Raw genomic sequence first — 8,653 nt, forward strand, 5'->3', positions numbered from 1 at the left:
ATGGGGAGCTGCAGGGGTCCCTCAGCCCGAGGAGTGGGGCTGGGAGCAGATGGGGATGGAGGCAGCAGTGGGGCAGAGGCGCGGGTGGGGGTCCTGCTCCTCAGTGGGGAGGGGAGACGGTCGGCTGGGGGAAGGGGACAGGAGAGCAGCTTTCCCTGGGGAAGACCCTCAGGGGCAGGGAGGGCCCAGTGATGGGGGGTCACTATCCTGAAGGCAAGCCCGCTGCTCTGTGCTGGGGTGGGAGCTCCCTTCGTCACCACCACCACCACCACCACCAAGTTCGGGGGATGGCCACACTCTTTTCTCTCCAAGCTGAGTCCCCTACTGCTCTCGTGCCCCTCCCGTCCCATCTCACAGAGGAGGAAGCCGAGACCCAGGCAAGAAAAAGGAAGGGGAGCCCCCCCCCAGACCTGGCATTGATGGGGGCAGGTGAAAGGGCCCCAGGCACACACCCCGGCAAGCAACAGCAGCGCAGGAAATCCGGACGCCTCGGGAGAAGGGGCCCCGGGTGGCCATTTGGTCCCACCCCCACCTCCGTGTCCGCCTTCCCAGGTCCTGTGTCCACCTCCCCCCACGGGCACCAATTCTAGGCGCCACGGGAGGCCTGCGGGAGGGACTCCCAGACAAAAGCCCCCGGGAGTTCGAGGGCTCAGGGCGCCGTTGGGGGCGGCGGGGAGGAGGCCGCATCTGAGCTGAGGGAGGAAGCGGGATGGGATGGGGCGGACGCGAGGGACCCGGGAGAGCCAAGCAGGAGCTCGGGGCCGGCCGGAAAGGGGGTGGCGTGGGGATGGGGTGGGGGAGGGGTCGAGGGGCAGAGACTTTCCCGCCCTGGAGCCGCCGGGGGCGGGGCCGTAGAGGGGAGCCCGGGAGGGTGAGGGACTCGGGGGCGGGCGCGGGCCGCCGAGCGGCAGGAGCCGCGTCCTTCTGGCCGCCCGAAGGGGGGGGGGGACACATCCTCGAGCTGCGCCCTCCCCCCCCACCGGCCGCTCGCGATCCCTCCCCCGCCGCCTGCCGGGCTTCCCGCCCCTCCCCCGGGCCTCCCGGGACCTTTTAGGCGCTGACAGGTTAATAGAGCGCTAAGTGTCCCCGAGGGGCCCTCCGCCTGTTTGCAGTTCCCGGCGCTGGCGCGTTCGTTCCAGCTGGCGGCGGCGCGTCGATAATCCTGGAGTCTGAGCCAGCCCCCCTCAATCGACCCTGCCCCCCACCCCCGCCTTCGGACGGGGCGGGGCGGCGCGCGTCCAGCAGCCGAGGCCCCGCCTCCCAGGGTCCCCGGGACCCCCGGCCCCACCCCGGGGAGCGCAAGGACCGAAGCCAACCGGCAGGCCGTCGGGGGCAGAAGCGCACGGACGCTCAGGCCCGGCCTGGCCGACCGGGGGCTGCTCAGGGTGGGACCCACGCCCACGCCGCGAGCCCGCTAGCCACACTTTCCCCATCTGTAGTGGGGCCGGTCCCTTCTTCTCCCGTGAGCCCCGCGCCCCCGGGGCCAACGCTGAGGCTCCCCACCTCCTCCGGGGCTCCCATTCAGGGGGCGACCTGAACCCCGGGGCGCCCGGGGAGCGTCCACGTGGCCACTGGTGTGGGTGGGGGGCCGGGGCCTCAGGCGGAGAGGGACCTTGGTGTGCGGACCCCGAGCTGGGGACCTGTCGGGAAGGAAGAAGACCGATCTCCCCTCAGTCCGAGTACCCCGCCAGCAGGAGTCACATGGGGGCAACGGGGTGGGGGCGCCCCAGCTCGAAGGCTACAGTCGCACTCACTGGCGCCCTGGGGTCTCCGGGCCTCGGACCCGCAGTGGGGGGGGGGGGGGGCTGGATGGTGGAGGGCGGGGCGGGGGGCCCCGGCGAGTGGACCGACCCGGCCGCCCCGGGGACTCTCCGGAACCGAGAGAGGAAGGGCGCTGCGAAGCGGGTGGGTGCGGAGAGCGCGGGCGCGGCGGTGCGGGTGTGCGATGGCGGGTGGGGGGGGCTGCCTCTTCCTTCCCGCCTTGATTCGCGGGAGGCCCCGGCGGGACGGGCGGCCGGGTCTGGGGAGGGAGACCCCGCTTGCTACCAGGAACCCCGTGTTGCCCGCAAGCAGGAGAGTCGTGGGGGCGGGGGGCGGGACAGAGAGGGGAGCCGCGCCCACCCACTAGGGCTTGTTAACTTTTGAATCCGGTGACTATTATTATACATCTCCAAACAAAAATTCCTGAATAACAAAAATAATTTGACCGATACATAAAAGGGCTTCCTTCTTTTCAAAATCAAATACACAGGAAGGGCTTCTTTAGCCCAAAGGATGCCCCCAAATCAGGGGATACCTAGGAACTTCCAGCCATCTCACCTCTCCCTGGGCCCTCTGGATTTATATTGGGGACGCCCCCGTGGGGCTGGAGGGGTTGGGGTGGGGACCAAATCCCCAAGGCTTGCCTGCCAGAGCTGAGCGAGACGATAAATCTGTGGCTTTTCAAAGGAATCAGCCTGGGGCGCTAAATCCAGGGGCTGTAATGATCAATTCTTTAAGCCCATAATTGTTCAAATTACTCTGAGCAACATAAAACATTAATTTTAAGGAATTTAATAGAAAAAGCTCTTTAACTCCGCAACGAGATAAATGACACCCAGCATCACGACCTTTTTTCCATACCTTGGTGACATTGAATAATCTGAAAGTTATTTACATTTTCATTCTTCGTGGAAAAATGTTGACAAGCTTTCGGCTGTGGGCAAGGTGCACCCCCTCCCCCCTAATTAATGGGGGAGCAGCGACTTCATAAGCAGAATTTTCATCAGTCTGCCTGGGCCACCTGATGGTGACGGCTCCTACCCTTCTTGGAGCTGATGCAACGTCGGGTCATTTTTTGCCATAAAAATATTCCCTCTTGATCAGCGGAGCCGGCTCTCAGCATTCAACGTCCGTGTGAGCAGAAGTCGCGGCCGCCGCGATGGGGCGAGGGGCTGATGGAGTCAGAGACCAGGCCTGGGAGACAGCCCGGATTCCGAGTCAGTGGTGCAAGTGTGTGAGGGTGCAATGCCCGTGTCCGTGGGTGCGAGGCTGTGATGCATGAGGGTGTGTGAAGGTGTAAAGGTGTGGTATGTGTGCGAGTGTGATGTCTGCATGAATATGCAAATATGAGAATGTGATGTGTGCACACGAGTGTGCATGGGTGTGCATGGGTGTGTTGCAGCCGGCATAAGGGTCACTCTGAGGGGCGGCCATGGGCACAGCCCTCCAGTCCCCAGCTCCCTGCACTTTCCTGGGGACCCAGCCCAGCAGCGAGGCTGCGGGATGTGCTGAGCCAGGGTGGGCCACTCACCCTTATCTGTGGGGCTGGGCTGGGAGCTGGGGAGCTGGGGGACGTGGGGTGGGGGTACCCGGGCTCCCTGCTGAGCCCCAGGCCTCTCAGGGACATGGTGGAGCACCGGCTGGGGCGAATGCCCTGGTGTCCCCCCAGCCATGCCTCCCGCCCACTGTGGCTGTGTGACCTTGGGGAGCCTCCCACCCTCCCCGGGCCTGCAGGGAGCAGCTGAGCCGCCTCCTGTACAGGTCTGTGAGGTTCGGGGAGGCCAAGCGGGGGTGGCCAGGGGGGCTGTGGTGCGAGCTCGGCCGCCAGGTGCTGAGGGGCGATCCCGACTGGCCCCGAGGAACTGGGACGGGCTCAGCTCCCACAAGACCCGGGACAGGCCTCAGGGCTCCAAGCCCAGCGCCCCGACCAGCATGTGTGCACACACCCACGGACACACCTACTTGCACACACGTGTGCACATGCTCACACTCTCTCACACTCACACATACACTTCCCCACACCCCACTCTCTCCGGGTGTGTGGACGTTGGAGCCATGGCGGCCAAGGAATGTCCTCGTCAGTGGCCTTTCCTGCTGGTTGTCGCAGAAGCCGAAATACCTCAGTCTCCAGCCCTGGGTCTGGTCGGGTCACAGCCGCGCTGAGGCAGGGGGATGGCTGGGCTGACCCCAGAAATTCCTTTCCCACTTCGGTGGCAGGTCGCTAGCTGGGGCTGCCGCTGAGGGAAAAACGGCTCAGACTTGTGAGATCTGGGGCTTCCGAGGGGAGCGTACCCGAATCCGGGGATTCTCCGATCTGGCTCGGGGCAGTGTCAGCCCGTGTCCATCTGTCCCGTGTCCATCCATCCCACTCCAGCCAGTGTCCACTGGTAGGGGGTTGGGAGGAAAGCAGGTACGGGGGAGGAGGGGACACCCCAGGTGCCTTGTCTGGGTGGGCCCCACCTAGAAACTGGGGGTCCGGGAGGGAAGCCACACCGTCCACCACGGCCCCGCTCAGCCGCCAGCAGGTGTGGGCCACCCCACCGCTGCAGGCCTCAGTTTCCCCCTGTAAAAGGGGACCAAGTTTGAACAATAAGCACTTGAAGAGATGCTCAGAATCATCAGTCGGGGGAAACACAAATCGAAACCACAGCGAGGCCCATCTCACAGCGCCGGGAGGTGGAGTCACCGGGACACAAGGATGCACTGCTGGTGGGAGCGGAAAATGGTGCAGCCGCTGTTTCTCCAAGAGAGAAGTGAAAACCGGGCCCGAAGCTCTCCCAGCAGCGTGAAGGGGGCCGGGCGAGGAGGGGGCTCGCCTTCCCGAGAAGGGTCCCTGCTCGTGCAGCTGCCCGCTAGCCCACTCCCAGGAGAGCCTGGCCTGGGGCGCGGAGGGAGGCTCTGCCTGCGGGCAGAGGCCGCTTTGCAGCCGAGGGGCGCCCACCCCCCAGGGAGCCGGTGACGGGAACCAATGCTAACCTCTTGGCCCTTGCCCCCGGCTTCTCCAGCAAGGGACTTCAGGCCGCTGGGGTCCCGGGAGGGGTGCAGAAGGACCCACCCTGGCGGGAGGAGGCCCTTGGGCACAGCAGGGGCCTGGAGGTCATTTATAACGTGGCCCTGTTTTGTCCCCAGTGAAAAGCTCCACACAAGGGCCCTGGCCATTGTCCCCGGGCCACCAGCTTTGTTTGGCCTCCAGAAAGGTCAGAGGTCGAGACCTGTGATGTTCCAGGGGTGACGCTGTGACATGCACCCTCTTCCCATGTGCCCAGCCCCCTCCCGTTTTCTTTCTTTGCTTGGGGAACAATGCTGGGCTGCAGATGGGGGGGGCAGGCAAACACTCAGGGTGCGGCACTAGGAGCTGGAGCTCTGAGGGGCTCGGCCTGGCCTCCCTGGGGGCACCCGGCCACCACCTGCTCTGAGCCGGGGGAGGGCGGCCCCCCACGAGGCTGGCCCTGAGCCCCACTATAGGCCCTCCTGCAGACCCCCGTGGTTGTGGGGGGTCTCTCTCATTAGTGGGGACCCCAGTGCCCCATCTCCATCCCAGTCCCTGGCACCCAGGGCTGGGGTATGGGGACACACCCCCCACCATTTCCTCAAGGCGATGCCCCTCACCCCAGGGCCAGGCCGGTCCCTGGGGCTGCCTTGGTCTCCCCCGCCCCACCCCGTGCTCTGTGGCCCCTCGGGTGCTGGTGGGAGTGGGCTGGGTGCAGGGCTCCTCTCCCAGGGGGGCTGCCTTCCGGTCTCTGGACAAATTCTTTGTTCAGAGCTTGCTTGGGTTAATCCTCGGAATGACAAGGTTTAAAATTTAATTAGCAGGTTCCTCTTATGCAAACTCTCCTCATTAAGCTAAGTGTCCTATTAGTTAAAATGAAGCCAGCGGGGGTGGAATTTGGCTCCCGCCTGGTACGTGGAGGAGATTGATAACGCGTGGGGGATTTTATGGGGGGCTCTTCCCGTCTGGTCGGGCCTGACTGGCTGCTGCTGAGTTGGGTTATAACTTGGGGGCTGGGGGGTTTTCTCCCAGCCCCTCGGGGGCATGAAGAGCTGGGTGGGATGTGCGGGGGCGGGGGGGGGGGTGGCAGGACCCAGTCCTCAGCCCTGCAGATGATGTCACCGGCCGATCCCATTTGGCAGGCAGGTGGGGGCTGGCTGGGGGCCTTCCTGTGTCCTCCTGCCCAGGGGTCCTCCCCGCGGGACCCACAGCCCCCGCCCACGACGTGAAACTCTCGTGCATGGCTGATTTCTTCTGCTTGCAAAAGCAACACACGCTTCTCACGGCCGAGCCACGTCCCTCCAAAGCCGTGTTCAGTCGTGCGGGTCCCTGAGTGCGGCCGGGCTCGGAAAAGGGGTCAGAAGGATGCAGTGAGTTGAGGGGGGGCCCAGCAGGGTGGCCCCGGCCCAGTGTGACGGGCGTCCAGGTGGGAAGAGGACATCTGGACACGGACACCGGGGAGGCGGCCACAAGCGCCAAGGCCACCACGTCCGGGAGAGGAAAGGCCAGGGGGGTCCCTCCCGCAGGACAGCCCTTCGATTGTAGCCTCTCGGTTTGTGGGACACGAGGCCCAGGGGCCCCTAACAGCCTAGAGCAGCACCCCCAAGGCCCCCTGAAGGTGCCGCTCGGTGAAGACCATCTGGACCCTGTCTGTACGTCTGTGGAGGGGACGGTGTGTTTTGTCCCAATGAGCTTGTCCAGCACCTTCTGCTTCGTCAGCTGCTGCTTCTCTTCACGTCACACTGTGAGCATGGCCCAGGCTCCCACCGCCCTTCCAGAGAGCGCCTGGCTGGTGGCAGTGTCACCACCGTTTCTCGGGGACTCACGGGGTTCCATGCTGGCTGGAGACGTTGGGGGCCGCTGGGCTCACTGCCCATTCCCCACCCGGAGTCAGAGATGTTGGCCCAGGACCCACCCCAGGGGGGCCGCGATGCCTGCCCTCCCCAGAGCCACTCCCTGAGCTGAGGGGACAGCCCAGAGGTTCCCCATGCAGCCTTCCTCTTCCTTTCTAGAAGGTTCCCTGGCCCACCCCATGCTAAGGCCACTCCCCACTCCAGTCTAGAACCCTCCCCATCCCTGACAGGGCCTCTGGGCGCTGGGGAGCCCATGGTCACCTTCCTGGGGTCAAGGCTCTCTAAGGTCCTGCCCTCGCACCCCACCCCGTGTCCCTGGCACCATTTCTCAAACTTCAGCCAAGGGCCCCAGGGCTCCTGACGCCGTGTTCTTCAGCTGAGACGTGATTCTGCTCCACGTGGGAACCAGCTGACATAGCCAGGCCTCCCCAAGACCCCCGAGGACTGGTCTGAGGCTCGGGCTGGGGTTCCCAGAAAGCCCCCAGATAGCATCTGAACACGGACCGGACTCTAGACACGTATCGTGTCCTCATCAGAGTCGCTGGGGGAGAAGACAGCGCGGTGCTGGGGTGCGGGACCTCCTCCATGGGGGTCGGGGCGTCCCGGGGTCTGACGCTTGTTTTCCAATTGCTCAACAAAAAAATAGAGAAATAGGGGTGACAGGGGCTGGGGCTCCTTCCACTTTCCCTTCCACTTTCCCGCAGGCTGCACATTTCTCAGAAAGGCTCTGTGGGCGAGCAGGGCGAGGCCGACACCCCCACTGGGTGAGGCCACCCTGGAGGCTCCCCAAAGGCCCCGCGAGGGGTGGAACGTTCCAGACCTGGTCCGAGGAGGGCGGGTGTGGCATTTGGGGTGGGCGTCTGGGTTGTTTGGGGTCGCAGGGGCCTCGTGTGGGGCCCGGGACATGGCGCCGGACACGCCTCTCACTTGTGCATGATCCGCTGAAGGAAAAGCCCAGAAACGCCGGGCCCGGGCCCTGCGCTGGCAGCCCCGACACGGGCCGCTGCCACCGCGGACTCACTGGTTTGGGATTTAATTTCCGAGTGTGCTTTGGTTTTATGGTTAACTGAAGAGCCGGGAGCAGATGGATTTTCACCACGTTCTCATTTTCACATTTTTACATGAGAATAGGTAGTCGGAGGGCCTGAGAGTTTTCCCTTCATGTTTCCAGAACACTGGTCCACAGCCTCGGAGACCCGGGCCTGTGATTTACGGCTCTGACCGCACCGGAACCTTCTGGAAGTCCATTTTCCTGCTTGTCATTGCTTCTCGGGTGGACTTGGGTTCTGGTTAAACGAGCCCCAGGGAGGTGCCAGCCGACGGGAAGGCCGAGCCCCTGCTCCCAGCTGCAGAGTGGGTGTCAGACAAGGGTCAGGGGCGACGGGGCCCGGAGCGCGGGAGCGTGGTGGGCTGGAGGGTGACGGAGGGCGGCCACGGAGACCCTCTAGGCAGGTGACGCCGGACAGAAACCCGCGTGACAAGGAGGAGCCACACCTGACCTGGGGAGTGAAGAATGGAGGCGCTCAGGTCACGGGGAGGGTCACGGGCGGGAGGCTACAGCCCACAGGGCCCGGGGCAAGGCCCCGCTGAGGCTGGGGCAAGGAGCCGGGGGCTTCTGCCCGCGTGGGGGTGCCACCCCTGGGTCTCGGCAGAGGAGCGACTCGGCTGGTGCTCGGGCCACCGCACTATGGTGGGGCGGGGGGTGTGTGGCAAGCAGGAGGGGACCTGAGGAGTCACGGTGGTGGGGGCTGTTATGGCCACGCAGGTGTGAGTGCGCAGGTGGAGAGTCGTGGGTGGATGTGGGTATGTGCTTGGGGGAGATTTGGGGTGCGCCAAGAGAAAGCGAGGGGCTGGCATTCCTCCAAGCTTCTAGCCCAGCCTGGGGAGGTGCCACGGCCCATCCCGGACTTGGGGGATGGGGGCAGGGAGGGTGGCGTTTGGGGTGCGACATTGGGTTTTGGCAAATTCCAACCTGACACCCAAAGGTGGCACAGACCCCTGGGGGGCGAGTGGGCAGGTGAGGAGGGAGGTGAGGGGCATCATGGGGAGG

Source organism: Choloepus didactylus, chromosome 10, assembly GCF_015220235.1.
Source record: "Choloepus didactylus isolate mChoDid1 chromosome 10, mChoDid1.pri, whole genome shotgun sequence".
Lineage (NCBI taxonomy): Eukaryota > Metazoa > Chordata > Mammalia > Pilosa > Megalonychidae > Choloepus > Choloepus didactylus.